The sequence below is a fragment of the Acyrthosiphon pisum genome, chromosome A2 (assembly GCF_005508785.2).
Source record: "Acyrthosiphon pisum isolate AL4f chromosome A2, pea_aphid_22Mar2018_4r6ur, whole genome shotgun sequence".
Taxonomy (NCBI): domain Eukaryota; kingdom Metazoa; phylum Arthropoda; class Insecta; order Hemiptera; family Aphididae; genus Acyrthosiphon; species Acyrthosiphon pisum.
Genome location: NC_042495.1, coordinates 51,670,528 through 51,692,267, shown reverse-complemented (window position 1 = coordinate 51,692,267; position 21,740 = coordinate 51,670,528). Strand labels below are relative to the sequence as shown.

At 30.6% G+C, this 21,740-nt stretch overlaps 1 protein-coding gene across 1 annotated transcript in view; it reads right to left on the bottom strand.

The window, feature by feature from the left end:
* The window catches only part of LOC100162402 (rap guanine nucleotide exchange factor 2), a 93,282-nt gene extending 78,405 nt beyond the window's left edge, over window positions 1-14,877 (bottom strand). Inside the window, exon 1 of the mRNA XM_029489625.1 lies at window positions 14,500-14,877. The gene's annotated coding sequence lies outside the window, so the exon portion shown is untranslated. The remainder of the gene's footprint in view (window positions 1-14,499) is intronic.
* Between the last annotated feature and the right edge of the window lie 6,863 nt (window positions 14,878-21,740).

Sequence of the window (21,740 nt, the reverse complement as noted above, 5' to 3'; positions counted from 1 at the left end):
CGCTATATCAGGATTTACCAATACGGGCAATACGATAACACGCAGTTTGCTATTAATAAATCACTAATAACAAAAACAACTCTGTAATAATCACGATTTAAGATAGTACTATCTTAAATCGTGGTAATAATGTTCACTGTTCACGCAAAACCACAATCGATTATTTGATTATTTTATTTTTGTAACATTTTGTAATTTGTATAAAATATTGTTGGCAGTGGGGACACAAAGGACTCTATATTAGGTATTATTATTAAATCATATTATCATGCGGGCATAAGCAATCGTGGTCGTTGAGCGAATTTCTAGAAACCAACCAGCTTATCTGTGTTCCTTACTGTTTTCCTAATACATTCATACATTGTAAACGACCGACGACAACTGTCTGCATCGACAGACTGATGTTTTCGACTTACTAATTTACTACTAAATTGTTGAACTATATTACTTTAATTAACAGGTTTTATGTTGTTGCTGTAGACTGTAGAGTGTAGGATGTAGGTTACAGAAGTAAGATGTCTACAAAATCCTAGCTATAATATTCACCATCACCCTTTAAGGCTATAATAAGGGTCAACCACCACCCACCACCCAATTTTTTTTAGGGGGTCAACTGACCCCCTTGACCCATAACGTGTGCGCCACTGGTTGCCGGGAAACGATGTGCACGGGATCAGCTAGTAATTTATAAATGGCAAACTAAATCGGAGACTTAATCATTTTATTTCAATCTGAAAGATTTTCTTTTTTTTCTTTATTATTTCTTCGCTTCTTACAATTTATATTTTAAATCAAAATTTACGACCGATTACTGATAGGTAATATGTTTGGGTTTCGACACAACATTTTTGTGACAATAGGTGGGTATAGGTACATAACTCAACGCGCACGTACCTATTCGATAATAAAATAACAACACTCGTGTACACTGTACGATGATTTATTAATGTAAAGACTGTTGAGAGTAAGAGTACCAATATTATACGTATATAGGTACTAACAACTTACGGGCCTAGAGTTTAGAGACCCCGACACCGATCGAGTCGAACTCGTTCCAGATATCTGCTAAACGGATGCTGATAAAGAATATATTGGACCTTGTTCCATGTAGCGGGCGTGCTATCACGCGTATAATATATTAGTATATAATATTATTATTATAGGTATTCGGTATATAGGAACGTGCTTTTTTTCAAGAGACGTTCGTTTACATGTATTTTGACGATATTTTCAGACAACATAAACATAATAATATAATATATTGAGTATAACAATAATTGTTAACGTACGTGTTTGTTATACGACTTAAACGAGTTGACGAAATATTTTAAGTTGTCCGCCGAATCCGTATGTTCAGCTCACTTTTATCGTTTAATTATTTAAAGTCATTAACTTAAATGTATCTACCAAATATAATATATACCTCGATAATAATGTTCTTATTACATCAAATATAAAATATTTTAGTCCAGTATAGCCATATGGCGTATAGGTAGGTACCTACTAGATTGGTACTTATTAATTATTATTATAATATTAGCCCCCATCTTAAATATTTTAAACCTTTAGCTTCAAAACTACTAATTTTGATTTTGATTTATTTATGTACATGAACTTTTCAAAAAATTCATTTCGATATCAATTTACAATAAAAAAGAGTGGTTTACATTTGAAGAAATATAAGTTTTATATATAGGCACAGGATAGCGCTTAAATTTAACATCAGAATTTGAATAAATAAATTATAAAATTAAAAAATGGGGGTGAGATTGCTTGGTGAATCATCCTAGCTGTATATTATATTATATATATTTAATGTTATTTTTACATCCTATACCAATTATAGGTAGACCTCTTAAAATATACACTAAAAATATATAGGTACCTATACACACATTGCTGTTAATTTTTCATTGTATAAAAGTGAAATTCCTTATAGCAGTGAGTCGGAAACACTCTTTGTTTTTACGGTAATTACACGGTCTCAAAACATTGGTCGACCGTTATTAAAACGTTTCCCGTCGTGTGCAATCGTGTGTTTGTGTACTATAACTGCTGCAACATTCACCGTCTCAGTTCGCCAAACACACTGAGAATATTTTCTTTATGAGTTCTCAAGCATTTCTATGTGTACGTTATACATATCGTATACATATACACATACACGCACATACACACACTCACTCATCTTTACATGAAATTCCATCCCTACCGAGCCACCTGCACCCTTTGAAAATATGACTTTTTCAGTGAGCTGCCACTCGCAAGACTGAATGATATTATCTACATTTTGTACCTATACACACCTACTTACACGATGAGAGAGATGTTTCGAAAACATTTACCGACCGGGTAAAGATACGACACGGGTCGTCAAAATTATTAAAAGGGCTATTCAAGTATACCTTCTCTTATCTTTTTTTTAATACGTTCCACACGCAACGATCCTTACTATTTCCATGAAGTATTTTTTTTTACCATCATCGTGAAAAAACCCGTAATATCTTGAACTTTTTTAACGTTGTTGGTTTATCGTGTTTATACGCGCATCGAACGATTTTTTTCCACCCGGTACAATTTCACACACACAAACGCAACATCTCTCTCGGTATACATATATAATATTATTATACTCTATAATGTAGCTAGGTAAATACTAAATATATATATTGATATCTATCATATATGACTTATGTATATTGACCTAAGTTGCACGAGCAGACATAATATTATATAGTTACTGTCATGCTGATATTTTAAATGAGTGCATATAATAATTATTGCGAGAGTTGATTTTATTACACTTATCTGACCTATGTATATAATATGTATTTCATATAGTGTTTTACATTTATACAGTTATACGATATTATAAGTGAGACTGTGCCACTGTGGTAACTGGTAGATTCTCTATCCACCGTTCACGACATCCTATATTATATGGTACTAGAAGTTTTATTTGGATATACACAAGCCAATTATCCGTAGAATTATTTTCCACACGGTTTTAAAAAAATGTACTGAAAAATGTAAAATGTCATGTATAAATTTGAAAATGAAAAAGGTACATAACAATTACAATTACGTATTACAATTATTTGAATAGAACTACCTATACAATATATATTATATTGTACTATAGTATTATTATAATATTATTTATAGTATAGAATTGTATATAATTTGAGAGCGAATAGGTGCTTGGAATATATTTTTGTTACGTAATTTATTGTTAGTTGTTACTATATAATAAACATGTATTATAATTAACATCATCGGTGGTCAGTATTATTTTGAGTATAACATCTGAAATATATAACTTACGCTTCATTGTGACGGAAGATATTGTAATTTTTTTTTACCTAAAACTATTTTTCGCAGCCTTGAAATGTAAAATTGCGTATTGGTACTTATATGTTTTCATTATTATTGATAGCTGTAACCCCAACATTATTATTTAGTATATTTAATAATGTTAAAAAAAGGGTTGTTCAATTTTTTACTTGGTAATCATTTACAATTTTTCGACTTATAGTTTCAGTCTTGTTGGTCCAACCGTAAGCGACATAAGTACAGTGTTCGGATTATATAAGTATTTTTTTATCTATATAAAAAAAAGGTACAATTATTTTTTAAATGGTTTTAAATTTAGGTATATTTTAGTTAGGCACTAGGAACATAATAATAATAATGATATAAATAAAAATAATTACATTATTAATTATAAACTATAAACTTTGTTTGAAAATTTGTAAAAATATTTAAAAATACATTTGTACAATTTCGCGATTTTTATCAATAAAAAATGTATCCAGATTAATTTATTTATTAGTAAAAAAATTATCTAAGATGAACATTTAGATACCTTGTAACTATTTATCTAGATAAGATAAAAGATGAACAAGTAATTACATAGGCGTGCGCAGGATTTTGTGTCGGGTGCAGCATACATTTTTAACCGGCCCTAAAGGACAATAAGCAGCCTACTTATTTTCTTTATATAGCCCTACGCCCCTACCCTTCTTCCTTGAATTCTGTTTAGCCCCACTATGTAAAAATGTAATATTTTATACGTTCATATAATCACTTGTGTACACGAATCATCATTATAGAGTATAGCCCCCTCCTCACATATAAATTCATCAGTCTACGACTATGCATATTATATTGTTATAAGAAATTTTGTAAATTGTAAATAAAAAGTACCTACCTAATAATATTTTTATGTATTATAATATATTACTCTATACTTTTATAATTATATTAAACATCACATAGGTAATAAAATAACACTTATAAGCAGGGCCGCATTGAAGTTTGTTGGTGCCCTTGTCGAATAACTGCATTTGCGACCCACCCACCCCCCTAAATTGGGAATTTGCATTACTTAGTTAAAAAAAAAACATTTAAGATATATAATACATGTATAAATTCATAGTATATACTAAGTAATAACTAATAATAAAATATTTGTATTTTTTTTTTCTTATTAGCCTTTAGTCATTAACTATTATGGAATATTTGTATTTATATTACTTAAAATACTACATTATAAAAACAAGTATTTATGTACTACAATGTCAAAATCAATCGACACTCGGCAGCAGTAGCAGTTCAACAGAAAATAAAATTGTTGTACTTCAAGTGTACTATTACAGTAGTATTTTATATCTTTGCCAAAGTAAACAATTATAATTTGTTGTACTTGAAGAAAGGTATTAACGTGATAGCCAATAATACGACTGGCCCGACATCATAAAATGATAATACTATTTTAAAATAAAATTGTACTTGTATTATTTTAGAATTGCGCCCCTGGCCCTTCTGATCTGATTTCGGCCTTGCGTATAACTAAGCATACATAGTACCTAATTAATAATAGGCATTTATATACATTAGTCATAATACTGGAACTCTTAAGAGTAAGGTACGTAAAATAAAAATAAATAAATTTACTTAAAATATAAGTCTGCGATTAATAGGTAGGCTGGTAGCAAATGTTTAAACTCATCAATTACATCATTAAAGTCAATATCAATTAAAAGTTCTTATTCGACAAACAAAAAAAGAAGCGCATCCAATCTTTCTTGTAACATAGTATTTCTTACATTTTTTTTAAAATGCTGAGTTTTGAAAAACTAGTTCACAGCTACAACTATAGTCACTGGAATTGCCACAAATATTATAAGACAATGTAAACATTTCTAATACTGTTTTCACCAATCGAGACATTTGTGTACAGAACCTGAGTTTGTAGGTACCTTTTGGTGTATCTTCTTGGTGTATTGATAAAATAGTATTATCATTTTCCATTTAAATAACATTGAACATTAATTATATTTTAATTTAATAATAAACTCAATATGTTTAAAATTATTCATTCTATGTATATATCTTTCAAATTAATATCTACCAGCCCACTAAATCCAAAATAAATTGTCAGGTGCAGCGAAAGCAGCATTCGCTGCACCCGTGCGCACGCCTATGAGAAATTATCTAGATATTCATCTAGATAAGTCCGAACACTGAGTACAACCCTGCCTGTCCGACTGCAGTCGCTCAGTATTTAATAAATAATCGATATTGAATCCGGGAATCACAAGGAAAAATTATGAATATTATTTATTTTATTTTACCCAATAGTGTATTTTATATTAAATATATAAGCTAGTATATATTTTAATATTCGTGAGTGACGCTTATTATATTGGTTTTAGGCTTCAGCATGACGTTTATACACAAGATTAGAAGCCATTTCATGATTGGTAACACACCCTATTCACTTTATAGCGTGATTCAGTATTATAAAAGATTACCGTGTATAACATCTATAGAGGAACCCTTATACGTGTATTTTTTTCGTACGTCGAAAGAAAAGAAATATTGATGTAGATAACTATATACCTGTACGTTTTTACCTTTACCGAGAAATTTCACCAATGAAATGTAAATAAGAACTATTTGGGTAGGTATGAAAAATAATTTAGAAAATTAGTAAACCTGCAATACTTACAACAACACAATATTTTAAATGAAACAGTTATAACATTTTGCATTTTATAATTAATAATTATAATGTACTTGACACGGTTTAGATATATTATGTTTCCATAAATAATTATTGGAGATCTTTTACAATGCAAAAGTCGTTTTTCCTGCTATCTCAGACCTTAGTTGATCCTTCTATAAATCGAAACTGTTCAACGTTCACGTGCGTTTGTTTATATTTTACAATATTGAATATGATATTTGGATATTATCTCGCATTTGGTTATTAATTACGAGTACCTATATAGTCCGTATGACTGTACATTGTATTTTGTATATGGATGCTAGATGCATGGTATTTAATTTTTATTAAAAAATATTATTTCTTTGAGTGTTTTCCATTTTTATATTTATTTATTGTTATTAATTAGGACATAGAGTATTTCAAAAGCCTGTACATTAATATTGTTCATCGCCTCCCATCATAATATGGCCTTTACTTAAAGGTCTTAAACGTAACTATGTCATTATGACATGACTTACATTTTATACCTACATACGATTATACAATAGCTATATTTATGTTTACAAACGTAGTAAAAATTATAAAATATTGATATTTTTAAAATTTAATAATAAAATAATATAAATTGATTTATTTTCACTTGAAGTAGGTATTTTATAATAAAAAAAAAATTTCAAAAAGAGAACGAAATTTGAATTTGAAATGAAATGAAATTAATGAATGCAGTTCAATGTTCAACCTTATATAGAAACATTTCAATGTATGAAGTATACTTAAAACGTATTTATACTTACATTAACAGTATAAAGTGTATAACTGACGTTGTTTTTATAAACAATATAATAATATAATGTACTACATTTTATTATTTAATGATATACTTAGGTATCTGTTTCCAATGAAATATATTTTTTCAACAAAATGTTGATTTTTTTTTTTAATTTGTTTATTATTTTAATTAAATTTAATATTATAATAGTAATGCTCACGAGGCATTTAAATATTTACCTTTTTTACTTTATGCATTTAAGATTTTTAAAAATACTAACGTAGGAATGCATTTAATTTTACGAGTTTTATTTAGGTACAATTAAGTATTTGTAGCATACTTCTGAAACAAGAGATGAAAATTGACGAGTGTTCTGACTACTGACTATATAGGCACTGAGTACTGGTAATGTAAAGGAAAGTTATAACAATTATCACATTTGTTTTCGTTTTATAATCGCAAAACAAAAACTAAATACTTACAAAGTCTTTGAAATGTAAGTTTCATCAGATGTTATGTGCACATCCCTTATCAGTAAGTAGTCATAAATAATATAAGTATTCACATTTATATTTAAGTTCTATCCAATATCTATTATGTCCTAATTATTCAGGAGAGGTAATATTATGATTTTCAACTCTAAACACTAGTAGTTCTTTATAATAACATTAAACGCATATAATATAGTATGTCACATATGAGATTATCATGGCAATATCATCACATAAATAAAATATTATTATTTTCAAATTTAAAATGTTACGTTACTAAAACTATACATGCTGCAAGTATAATAACTAGACTACTATTATAGAAGCCACTAGCCGCATTCCCATACCTTATGGATTATATACTTGCCAAGAATATAATATAATTTATATTTTTTTTTCCAAATCGAACATTATTAACAAGTACTAATATGTCACATACCTTATATGTATTACCTATAAAATTGTGAAGATGGGATAGGTACCAAAAAAAAAAATGTTAACAGATAAGTCAATAGACCAGCTGACTACCCCGTGCGCACACTTATGCCTGTATAGTTTGTACCTATGTGGCTATAATATGTCCTATATATATAACCATAGGTATGTTTTTGTTGTAACACCATGTTCTAAGCATAAAATTGAACGTATGCCTCTTAACATTATATTTTGTTGCATGACCATTTTATGTGAAAGACTAACCAGTAAACCGTAAACTGAATGAAAAAATATTATTTTTTTCTAGTTGCCTGCATTATCAGTTTAGTTCCATAGAACGCTTAGATCGAATAAAACATAATATCTACTGCCTATTGTTAATGATAATTTTTGAAGCATTACAAATAAGCTATAAATTATTATCATATTTTTGTAAAAATATTTTATTGTATCTGGGGTACTTACTACTAGGTACTTACTTATTCTAATATCTGTTTGCATAATATATTCCGTAATAATCTGTTTAATCGAGTTTTTCTCATAATTAAATATTACAATGATCACTTTACAATGATCATTATACTATAACAAACTATAAAACTATAAATTAAGATTTTATTTCCGATTGTCAATCATTTGAATGGCTTAATGGTTGTATTGTCAAGATCAGGAACAACGATACCTGTATTATAGATTATAGACAAAAGAAGATAGAAAAATAACCATTTTAAGAACGACATGGGTAATTACTACACAACACTATATTACATTAATTACAATATATTATATGCTTGCATAGTTGCATAATATTATAGTCACATCGTTTTTACTGGACACGTTTAGTTTTTAAGACAGAAATATTGAACTATACAGATGTTGATGTAGATAAAAAAAACATAGGTGCCTAAATTAAAGTATAATTTTATAATAAAACGAGGGTCAGCGGACTATATAAGTGTAAATAGAATTAATAAATATTAATTAAATGATATATTATATCAAGCACAATTTATTTTATCATCACAGTAGGTAATAAAAATTGTAAAATATCGTTAAAATTTTGTAAAAAGTAAAAACTATATTTATTGTTTTACGATGGTCGTACAATCGTACCATAGTTGATCATAACATTATTTTACATTCTATAGTGTTCTACAATATAGTTCATTATTTAATATATAATACATGGTAGTTATAGGTGCATATTATACACGTCCTATGATAGGTAGTAGGTATTGGTATTCTACTTATTTTTAAATTCAACGTAGGTGGTAGGTAGGTATACTGTAATATTAATAAAGGACCATAAATATGGTTGCTATGCTCAGTAGAGGTCAATATAAATATATAATAATATAGTGGCCTGATATTTCACAAAACACTTCGAAAACATATCAAAAAAGCTAATTGAATTGAATATAGCTGTAAAATATGTAGGTTACAATCTAAACAAAAATAAAAAGAGTAATAATAATAGTTCCGTGAACCGATGACATTTTTATGTGCGTAGTTCGTAAGGGAAATCGTTTTCATTATAATAAAATTCACATTTTCTTATGGGACGGCTACTATTCAGATATATACCTACCTATACACAAAAAACCAGTTTCCAAAACGATGTTAATAAAAAAAGCCGCTCGATTGAGACGTTCGAGAAGAAAAAAATACACCGTGTACACAACAACCTACATATAATCGTCTCGAACCGTCTTGTATATAGGTACGTAAAACCATCGCCCTTGGAACCAATTTTCCTCGTCGGTATTGTAAATACGCATACCTATAATATATAATATAATATTATATTATATTATATACCTTCCGCATATTATATCCTATATGGCTATATGCGTATATTATGTATTATTATAATATTATAGATGTCGAGAAACACGCACTGTATTCATTGCTCCACGACAAACGGTTATCAACCGGCAACCGCACTCCTTGTTTCTATAGGTACCTAGTACCCACCTACCGTTTAACAGGTATTGATCAAACTTTATATAATTTTATATTATTATATACGCACAAAACCATCGAACGGCTAAACCGTGTCGTCGTGAAGCTCTACATAATATTATTATTATTATACGATAGTCCTGCAGCAGTCAGCCGGTCATCGCTAGTATACCTATTATAATAGTCAGCGTAGGTAACTACTCCGCCGTCGACAATAGATCCTGCTGCAGCGACGCCAATATACGGCTTCCGGTAACACAGACAACTGCTTTCGGAACGAAACGGAATATATTTTTACACAGTATACTATAAATATACACCTGTGTAATTGGGTTCAGCTGCATATTATCGTGTCGGTCGGCTACATACACGATGTGTGTATACATGCCTCCTCCAACCTACATAATACTACCTATCCAGACACGCGATCGAGGTGGAAAATACGTTAAATGTATAATATTATTTATTGGTAATAACGGCGAAAAAAATAGAAAGTTCACGCGCGAGGTGGTGGGTAGAATGGGGTATATTTTTTGAAGACTACTATTATATTATTATTAATTATTATCCGTATCCTGGTGATCCCTACTTATAGCGACGTCGTCGTAAAAATCATAATACACATATACAGGTATATACGATAATCGTATGTAGCCGGTAATACGCGCGTGTTGTATAGATCCGGAAGGAGGAATGCTGTATCTCCGGCGGATTTAGCGTGTAAGTAGGTTGACCGGCCGGCCGCCGAATCGCCTCCGGGCAGCTATGCACACAAGACACGTGAACTTTCCCATGCACACCGAACTGGCCGTCGTCCATGGCGGCGGCGGCGACTTCATTCATTTTTCAACTCCCCATTCTTCAAGGTCAATTTGCCGAAATTCATATAATTATTACACTATATCGCACGCAGTGTCTATAATATTATGTGCTCGCCCACAAACGGGTCCACGTGATATTTACGCGAAATTATTGTAGTTATTTATAGATTCACGTGTTCCGCGGTTGAAACTCATTCAACGCCGCGCAGATCCACCGTCGAGTTGCACAATTATTTATTGTTGTTATTATCGTCATCAACCCACCTCGGCCGTGTAGCCATATAAAAATCTACCACTCGAGTCCGTTGAGCAAACAGAAAATGTCGAGATAAATGCATCATGTTTGTGTGTGTGCGTGCGTGTGTGTTGGAGTGTATAGGTACCTATAGTACCTACATAATATTTATAGCGTTGTTCACTGCGAGACATTAACACACACTTGGCTCGGTCCAACGGATTTTTATATTATAAAACATCCAGGTTTGTTGTTTATTGAAAAATAATACCTACATAATATTTTGGGTCGACAATTTATTATAATGAGGTAATAAAAAAAAAATTACAACCATAGAGTATCATCACAGTTCGAAGGTTCGACGAGTGGAAAATGTGTGCTCGATGCCTCGGTGAATGATGACAAGTCAAAAACAAATTTAGGAAAACAACAAATTTAATTAGTCAATATTTTAAATATTGGTTTTACGATTTGTACTATTATAATTTATATTATATTATTAAACAATATGCTTTGTCCGAAAATCGAACTGAACGCATAATATTTATCAATTCATATTAATTATTATCAGTACATGGTTATATTATTATTATACAATTTACATGGTCATTACTCATTAGGGCATTAGCAATTATTATTATTACAATTTATGACAAAATAATGACGTTTAATATTATAACGGTCTCTGCAGCATATATTTAATATTTATTATTTAACACATTAACTATGGCAATGGATCGAATCGTTGCCAAAATGCATCGTTTAGTGTATTTTTGTGAATGATGCCAGAATATAATACATATACCTATTATATGTATCTATTGTACAAATATGAATTGTTTGATATCGTGATTTTAAATAATAACAGACAACAGTGATATAATAGACACGTCATTGACATTTTAAATCGATTTGAATTTGTAATGTTTTTGTTACACTGCCACACCGGTGTCTGTTCCGTAATCTGTATATAATTTGAAAAAATATTATAATATTTGGCTTTTTGTGTATTTAATGTAAAACTGATTCTATAGTATATTATTATTAACACACACGTCACCAGCTATAATACAACTACTGTTGAACTATATTCAGTATACATTTTATCTGAACTAAATAAAATAAGAAAATTCGCCAATAAACTTACTATTTGAGTGTATAATTGATTACTATAAATTAAAAATATTATTTTTATTTGAATAAAGTAAAATAAATGCCGTATTCACAGTTGCTCAGTTTCATATATTTTATAATAACGTGTGCAGCTTACTTTCTTTGATATATTTTAGGTTATTCAAATTATTGAAGTTTTAAACAAATAAAATACTTTACTTATTCTGTTGATTAAATTTACTCGCATAATTTGTTAGATAAACTAGTAAACTACAATATTACAATAATATACTGCATTACATTAGTATTGACTATTGTTTAAACTAGGTATTTTGTAAGTACCTCTATATAATATATTAATATGAGCTTGTAAGTTGTAATGCACGTAGCTACCCAAATACTTGCAGTAGGTAATATAGCCTTAACCGTATGTCCGTATATATAGTATAATATGCAGTATTCCAGTAGCAGTGCTCATAATATATACGTTGGAGAAATACTGTGGTCTGTGATTAAACTACTTAACTTTACTTAAATATATTAACACAATAACGCAGTAACTAAATAGATCTATAACTATATGTATATGTAAAACTCATTATCATTAAATATATAGTAAATAGTAATTCGTATATAATAATAAACAATAATACCTATGTAACAAATGTTTGAGGGTCGTGAAACGAATGGAAAACAATAGTAGGTTGTAAGCCTGAAGGTACCTACTAGGTAGGTAATGATAACCCCAACAAAATATTTATTCAAATTGTGCTCTTTTCATTAATCTCCCCTTCACCTTGGATATACTGGTAAGTTAACAAAGTGATAAATGACTCGTATAGTGTATACCTACCGATTGGCTAGCATATCTAGAGTAACACGAACAATGGCATACACAAAACCCGGGTCGTGTAATAATTCTCCACCGTCACGGAAATATAATTATGTTTACCTACCGATTTACATAGAGCCATGAGATTGTTAGATACATAGTTTTTTCCGCAAGAGGAAATCCAAATAAACTATAAAGTCAACAATTACATTTGGCTTTATAATTTTGTTAATCAATTTACAATTTTACGTCATTATAATTTATATGTATAGTGATTTGTGACGTATTGACGATGTCTGGTTTTGGTATAATATGCTTTGATTTTTGACGCTGTTCATAAAATTATATTAATCCAATACACGCGTTCCAAGTGATTTGGTTTACTTGGTTAAACCTTAATTCAGTTAAATTAGTTTGAATAGGTTTAATTAAATAAGTCTTTAGAAGGTTAATCTTCAAAATATATTTTAATTAAATATCAGTTTTATTGAACACGTATTATTGACATAATATTTTTTTTTAGTCATCTAATTATATAACAATAAACTTATGAAATTACTGTGCATTTATGTTTTTCTGCTCTACATAACTACAAACAGCAAAAGAGAAGTAGGTTAAAATTTATTTCATGTAGGTATGCGTTTTTAATTTTGATAACTACCTATACCTATTTGATACGCCCACGCATGGTAAATAGTCCATAATATACAACACATAAATATAAAAAGTAGATAAATTTTGTTTTCCATCGCAACTATGTAAAACAGAAGTTAACAGGGGTATTTTTGATTTGTATATCATTATATTTACTTAAAACTAATTTCGATTATAAAATATAATTAATGTACCTATCATTTATTTATAATATATATATATATATAATAATATAATATATAATATATTGTATACATACTTTTATCATATTATAATACTTTCATCCATTTATTTTATACAATATTCATAATATATAGTATACAGGCGTTATACATGTAATAGGCTAAGTGCGTTCTTATGTTTACCAATTTATATCTGACAGTTGGGTACTAAAACAATTTTGAATTTTTCTGGAGCCGGATTTTTTATGAAAAAACAACTGCCTACCACAATTTTAATATAATACTATTTTAAAAAGTTATTAGAGACTGTAAGTAAGAATAATTATAAATGTTTGAACGATATTGAAACGCAGTATTTTCCATTATATTTCGGTGCATTTACTTTATAATCAATGCTGCTGGCCTCAATATAAACTTAGCAACGAATATATGCAGCTAACTAGGGAAGTAAAAGGAATGCTCTATGATAGGTTGTAGGAAAATAAACATTTATATGTATTGAAAATATAAATAGCTCTATAAAAGTTATAATACGAATTTTTAAAAAAAAATTAATTATTAACTCCAAGTTTTAAAATACAACGTCATGACCTAATAAGGATTCATAAAAAATAAAAGTTGATTATTTTATCCCTAATAGTTCAAATTTAAACCGTTTACAGTAAAAACTCGTTGAAATTATAATGGTGACTTAAGACTATTAAAGAAGTTTATTCAAATTATGATCTTAACTGACTAATACTATGCAATTTATGTAATAAAATATATTATAGTAGGTACCTATATACCACATAACCAGTTTAAATTACTATTATTTTCGTTAGGGAATTTTATATATAAGTATATAATACACCGTTAGCACCGAAGCAGGTGCCTTTACACAATAGGTACTCTATTGTATATACGTACAGTATTTGCCTATAGATATACCGTATACAGGTTAAGAGTTAAGAAGCTATAGATTATAATATTATACAGCGTCAAAAACTCACTTTTTATGTCCAAGAAAATGTATGATGTATCCAACGTTTCGTCTAAATCCAAAGGCAGACCAATCGTAAAATGACAATAAAAAAACAACTCGCGGCGCGATCGAAAAATAACTAAGCGTACACCCGCCCAAACGCACTGGATAAAAACACAAAAATGACAAAATTTTCAAATAAAAAATTACACTTATTTCAAACGAATCGAATAATGACGAACGAGTATTCACGTCACAAGCCAATAGATCGAAAAATCAATTAAATTAGTCGAGTTACACTAAACGCACACAGTCTCACATGTCCGAGACGTCGGAATATCAAACGCCACGGTGTAGCACACGACGACGACGACGGAGTATATAAACGCACCAAACCACACACGCGCGCGCACTGCCGCTGTAGCCGCGTTGTTAACGGTCGCCGGCCGCCGAGTATGAAAAAAACCACACGGGACTATGACTGCGGGAGTGTGGTGGCAGTCGCCGCCGCCGTAACCGTCTTCTTTCGCGCGCGGCAGGTAGGTTTTCGAAAAATTAATAAGAGATAATAATATGCGGTGGTTGAGGCGTTGTACGCCCGCGCGTGCGTGTTCGTGCGAGTGTGTGGTGTGTGTGCGCTAAACAGGTAGTAGGTACCTAATACCTATCTTTTGTATTATTCTACCTGTACGCCAGTGGCGTATTTACGGGGTGGGGTGGGGGGGGGGTATGGGGGATAGATCCCCCCCTTGACCTTTTTTTTTTGTAAAATTAAGTTTACTTATTTTCTGTATTTCTCAATATGATACTACTTTTAAGTTTTAAGTAGGTACCTATATCTGTTTTCTAAATGTTCTAGCGGTGGTAATTTGTCCGCTTTGATATAGGTACTATACGCCACTAGTCGTTCGTGGCATAAATATCGGAAAATAAAAACATATATCTTTATGGTGGTATGGTATGCTAAATTTTTGAATTCTCTGCGAATTATTTTTCATGCATGAGTGTTTATAATAAACCCGATAAATAGTCGGTAAATAAAACAAAATTACCATGAAGACTGTAGATTTACCATAGGGCATGGGTTTATTTTTAGTGACTGAAATCATTGTATTCACCTCTGCACTCTGCAGGGTTACATGATTTAGATGTTTGTGATAAAGACGTTTATCCAAATATTCATGAACTCTTGAAAATATTTTGTACTTTGCCTGTATCAACTGCTATACAACTTACTGAGCGATGTTTTTCAAGTTTTTATTAAGTATTAAGTTAATACTTAATAAATAGTATGACAAAAGTAAATATTTTATCAATTTTCCTATCTAATATTGAATAATAACTATAAATTAAATAGTAATTATTATATACTTTTTTTATTATAACCGACTTAGGCACTTAGGGCCCGTTTTACAATTATAGTTTAAATTTTACCAGTCGAATTCTGTGGTTTAACATTAGTTTAACTATTGTAATACGGACCCTTATAAGATGACGCTACCCCCGCGTGTGTTGTTTCTGTCTAACACACGTACGACATAGGAAATTGTCGTTCACTATTCTCAATAGTGAGCTGTTTGTTTTGATATTAGAGTGAATCGACCTATTATCAAACTTTTAGGTAAGAACATTATTTGGGTCTTAGAGTGGGCGGTTTTTCGGTATTTTCATTTTCGAGAAAAATAGGGGTATGTGAAATATCAAAAATTAAAAATGCTCATATCTCGCTTGAAAATTAAAATATTAAAAAATCGCCCACGCTAAGACCCACAAAATGTTCTTAACTAGAAGTTTGATAATAGGTAATTTCACCCTATCGCCATCAAAACCAACAGCACACTATTGAGAATAGTGAACGACAATTTGCTATGTCGTGCTTGTGTAACGGAGACAACACATACGGGTGTAGCGTCCTCTTAATGTCTCCTTTTTTGAATTGGCTTTATTTGCATGTCACCGGTCAATACAATAATCATGCCAGATAAGCTTATCGATGAACTGAGCATCCAAAAAAATAGAAAACAGGATTTTGTATTATAACTATTTTTTTTGTTCATCGTATTAAACACGGGATTGTCGTTAGTATGAATTTATAATAAATGCTATTAGGTACTATACAATTTGTGTTAATTCTTATTTCACCTTGATCCACACTAAACTCAACAAGTTAGAGGATTTTAACATTGTATATTATATTCGTATTTATTGAGTGTACCTAATATTATATATTTCATCTCCCCCCCCCCCCCATATCAAAATTTCTAAATACGCCACTGCTGTACGCAGCGATCGCACTTACACAGCACCGGTGACTGGTGCGAGCAAAGGGTTGCCATCCGAATCGATGGATCCCAAAAGGATTTTTCAAATAAAATATTGCAAATTTCAAAACAGTCGTTGTAGAGTATATTTTGATGTTTGTAAAAGAAAAAGATGAAACGAATCATTATAATTATTCGGTTAAGATTCAGGTTAATTGTTAATCTAATAATATTTTCGTCGTTTAACGGGTATACAATTAATTATTACAAAAAGAATTACAACTAAAATTTAAATACAGATGTTTAAATATTTTTAACCATATTTACTAAATTAAAACAGTCCTTAGACGATATTAATTAAGAAAGAAAGTTAAATTGCTACTAAAATCTAGGAACCAATTAGTATAAAATTCCTAACACAATTCTACGTACGGGATCTATAATTCTACGTAACAAACGGTCCACTCACAAGTCACAACACAAACAGAGCTTACAGGGAGTTATTGTAACCATAAGTCCAATTTGGGGGTGACTAGGAGGGCTTACCCCCCTAGTTTCATTTGAGCCCCCTAATTTTTTTAATATATTTATTCTTAAATCCATAATCGGTATCTGATAAAAATTGATCAAATTAAAAAAAATTTAAATAAGCGATTTTTTAGCCAACCGATAGTCAGTGTACAAGCTGCATATTGACGATGTTGTCTAATAAATAATAAGTTATAAGTAATTATATCATTTTACAGAATATTATATAATCAATAGTTTTGTAATTAAGAGGACGTCGCACCCACATATGTTGACATGTTGTCTCTGTTTTACACACGTACGGCATAGCAAAAACGTTTTGGCGCGAGCTGAACGGGCAGAACGCACGAACCGAGAAGACTACAGTCATAACTAAGAAACGTAATTTTCACCACATATAAAGGAGAACATTGACTGTGCAATATCGTTTTTGTTTTTTTTTTATATCACTTATACGATAAAAGTTCTTATTGTTTCAAAATCCATTATTATTTATGTTTTTCAAACTTTAATACATTTTTTTGAAGTTCCGATAACGAAAAAATAAAAACGAAATTGCACAGCCAAAGTGTTTCGCCTTTTTATGTAGTGAAAATTTCGTTTCTTAGATATGAGCTTATAACTTAAGCGTTCTCGGTTCTTTCGTGCGAAAAACAGTTGTTGTTATGTTGTACATTTGAAGACTGGGACACACTTGGGTGCAACATCCTCTTAAGGGGATTGCAAACGGACAATTATTTCAACCAAAATGTGCCAATCTTTTGTCAATCATACCGATAGACCTGGTGACGCGATAAGACTTCTAAAAATTTATTTGAATTTGTTAATGCGTCTACTTGAGATCGACCAGGCCACTTTGTTAAAATTGTGTTCCTAAACACCTATAAATATTGTTTGAAATTTGAATATACAAAATTTACGAAATTTGAAATTTGATTATTTGAAAATTAAATGAAATATCTTAAAATGTGGCTGGTCGATCTCAAGTAGGAATATTAACGAATTCAAATCAGTTTTCAGAAGTCTTATCGCGTTATCAGGTCTATCGGTAGGATTGAAAAAAAGTACATGTAAATGAGCATATTTTATTGTTTACCGTTCACGTGCGCAACGTCGAGAAGGAGACTTGTTCATGCGCTCCGCGGAGCACTCTGCTATTACACACGTCATGCACACATACTAATAATTACTTACTATGCGCACATTTACAAGACTCGCATGCAAAGCCATGCATATATAATTTGGAAATCACCTATTTTGAACTCCTTAAAAACTGTCCATTTACAATTCCCTAAAGAAACTTTTTTCATACTATTTAGCATTTGGGTAGTATATCCACCTATTATAGGTATAGTCTAAGGGACCGGGGATCCCTCCCCTGGTTTCGCCACTGTGAATTGATAAATGTTGAGTTGTATATTGTATTTGATATATCAAGTATTTTGATTTTACTGTTGAGTAAATGTTTGTGTATTATACCTTTGCAGGTGTATTGCTTTTAATGTGTTAAGTTAAAGCGCCTAGTCAGGAAGATAAAATAAAACATTGAAAAATCATTCAAAATCGTTTATAATAATGTCTAGCCTGATAATTAGTTTAATTTAATATTTAATGTGCCTACTTGTATGTTTACTATCATCATTGATAATATTATAATATTTATTATTTATATTCAATGCTACTATGTAGAAATTTAAAATCAATTCTTCGTGGTTTATAAATGATTTAAGATAATCGGATTTTTATTTAATATGCCCCCCCTCCTCTCCCATTTTTTTTTCCTCTATATTTGTTCATTGTAACGACCTCAAGGTCTTTGACAATGCTTATCACAAGTGGGTAGTAGGGAGATCATGTGATCTATTTATCTATGTATATATCACTATATGCATGATACTACCCCCCTTCTCCAAGAGGAGACATGTGCGGTCTTCACTCCCAGTGGAGTGGGACCTAGTTGGAAACCGGATGACGCAATCGGACGACAGCACGGGAAAATGGTGACTGCGTAGAATCACACACATTTTTTTTGCACTTTGCTATGAATCGAACCGATGACTGTGTGAGTCGTAAGTCAACTGTGTGACCACTGCGCCACTCCGGTCCCTTATTTTATATGACGCTATAAAGGCATGCATTTAAAATTATGAATCTGTCAGATCCTTAAATTTTGACTAAACATACGTGTTTTGTACCTATATTATAAAGTAATTAAAATGTTTAAACCAAAACAATATTCACTGATATATGTGAGTTATAGTTTTGACTTACGTGATTTGTACAAAAAAATATAAAAATGTTGGGTTCTAATCATACTATTACCTAAATAGTATATTAGCCAAAAAGTCAATTCTTGACTTAATATTATTAATAATTATAACCGTAAAAATGATTATAAGTGGTCGAAGCGGAGAGAGGTGCTCGGGTGAAGCACCTGCGGATCTTTATTGATTCTATAAATTCAGCCCCCCTAAAACAGTTGTCCAAATTGCGCCTATCACCTATGGTTGTACCATATATGCTATATATCTGCTATTTAATTTATTGTTATATATATATTTTTTTTGCTGCAAATAAAGACTATCATTCTTATTATAATATTATATCATATTATGACGTACCATTCTATAACCCAATTTGCTTGCATAGTAATTTAAATTTAGACAAACTTCTCAGTGGTTTTTTTCTGCAGTGGGCGTCTCAGGCATAAAGTCCAATAGCATTGTTTTGACAAATATATTTGTGTAGGTGCTTATCACACAATTTGTATAATAGTTAATAGTTAATAATATATTAATATATATAATTTAATAGGTACTCTTCTTCGGTATTACAGTATAAAAAGAAAATTAATAAATAAAATAAAACATCAAATTTTTCTTTTTATCGTTCGTTTTTATGACGCCCCCTAAATTCAGGGTACAGCACGATTGCGAACGAATGACGCTTATCGGAGAATTTGGTTTTTTAGCTGAAAAATGAACGATTACGAACGTTTTTATAGACCACGTCAGGGCCGTATTTGGGTATAGGGGCAACGGGGTACACGTGCCCCCAGCGGCAAATTTTAGGGGGCGGCCGGTGGGGCACTCATTGATGATAATTTTTAGGTATTGGGGATATTTAGGGATAATTTACGAATTTAACGTTTTTTTTTTTTTTGGTAAAATATTAAAATGTGTACATAAACGGCGGCAAAAAAATGTGTGCACCCGCGGCGGCAAAATTGTAAATATTGCCAAGTTTACAAAATATTTTTTGTTAAATAAAAACTATTGATATTAATTACACAATTTTTTTTTTTTTTTTTTTATTTATTTGAAGTAATCTACAATCTATACATTTCTTAGTATAATAAGTAGGTTTGATAGGTGAAGTAAGAGTGATGTGAATAATAAGATTAGGGAAGATACCCAGTGGTAACACCCTGTGGGAATTACACAATTAAAACAACAACTACGTTACAAACTAAAATAAAATATAGTTTAATTATAAATATTAATAATACTGTTACAAAATCTACGTGTTAATGTTACGTTATAAGCTGAAAAATAAATAAAATAATACATACAAAACAATGGTTTTTAAAAATTGTTTTATACATTTTTGCTTTTTTAAAATTTTTTCCCTGGTAGGAATTTCCAGTTTTTCTGAAATATAAAATTAAATCCTTGTTTATTTTATAATCATTATAATTTTATAATAATTATTCAATTTTAGATTTATCTTTTTTGGTCATAGGATTATGTACGTTGTTTTTAATTGAATTTATTATTGTCAAAGTTTGAGCTTGTGTTTCTTTTAAAACTGATATCACGACGTGTGTTGGAGAATGGGGGCTATAAAACTGACCATTGTACGTCCTATGAAAGCTAAGTGGGAAGGAACAAGAATTCAAGTTAAATTTTTTTAAATCATACCTTGGATTTACTGAAGGTTCTTGTACCCAAAGATATGGTGGAAATAATGCATCAGGTGCAATATATGTCGATAATAAATAGTTTGTAAATACATGACCTTCTTCAAGGCTGGGGCATTTGGCTATTAACGCTAAAAACGCATCTTCAATGTGACATTGAAGATGTCACCTTCACACGGACACCCTAGGGAAATTGCCCCCTTTGCCCCTACAAATCCCTTGAGACTAGATAACTTCTAGCCCTAGATGATGGCTAAGGGTAAGTGGGTGTCGATCTGCTGTACAGTAGGTTACAAGTGGATAACTGTAATGGATGGTGTTAAATATGAATTCAATAAAAATATCATTATATACGAAAAACGATTCTGAGCGGAGATGGTTTTTTTAGCTTTAAGAGGACGTGATACTCGCATGTGTTGTCTCCGTCTTACAAGTGCGTAACATAGCAAATTTTACGCTCAGCAGAACACGTGTAGCTCCATTAATTTAAAAATTAGAGTGAATTGACCTCTTATAAAATCTAAAGATAAGATTATTATCTAGGTAACCTCATATGCTTTT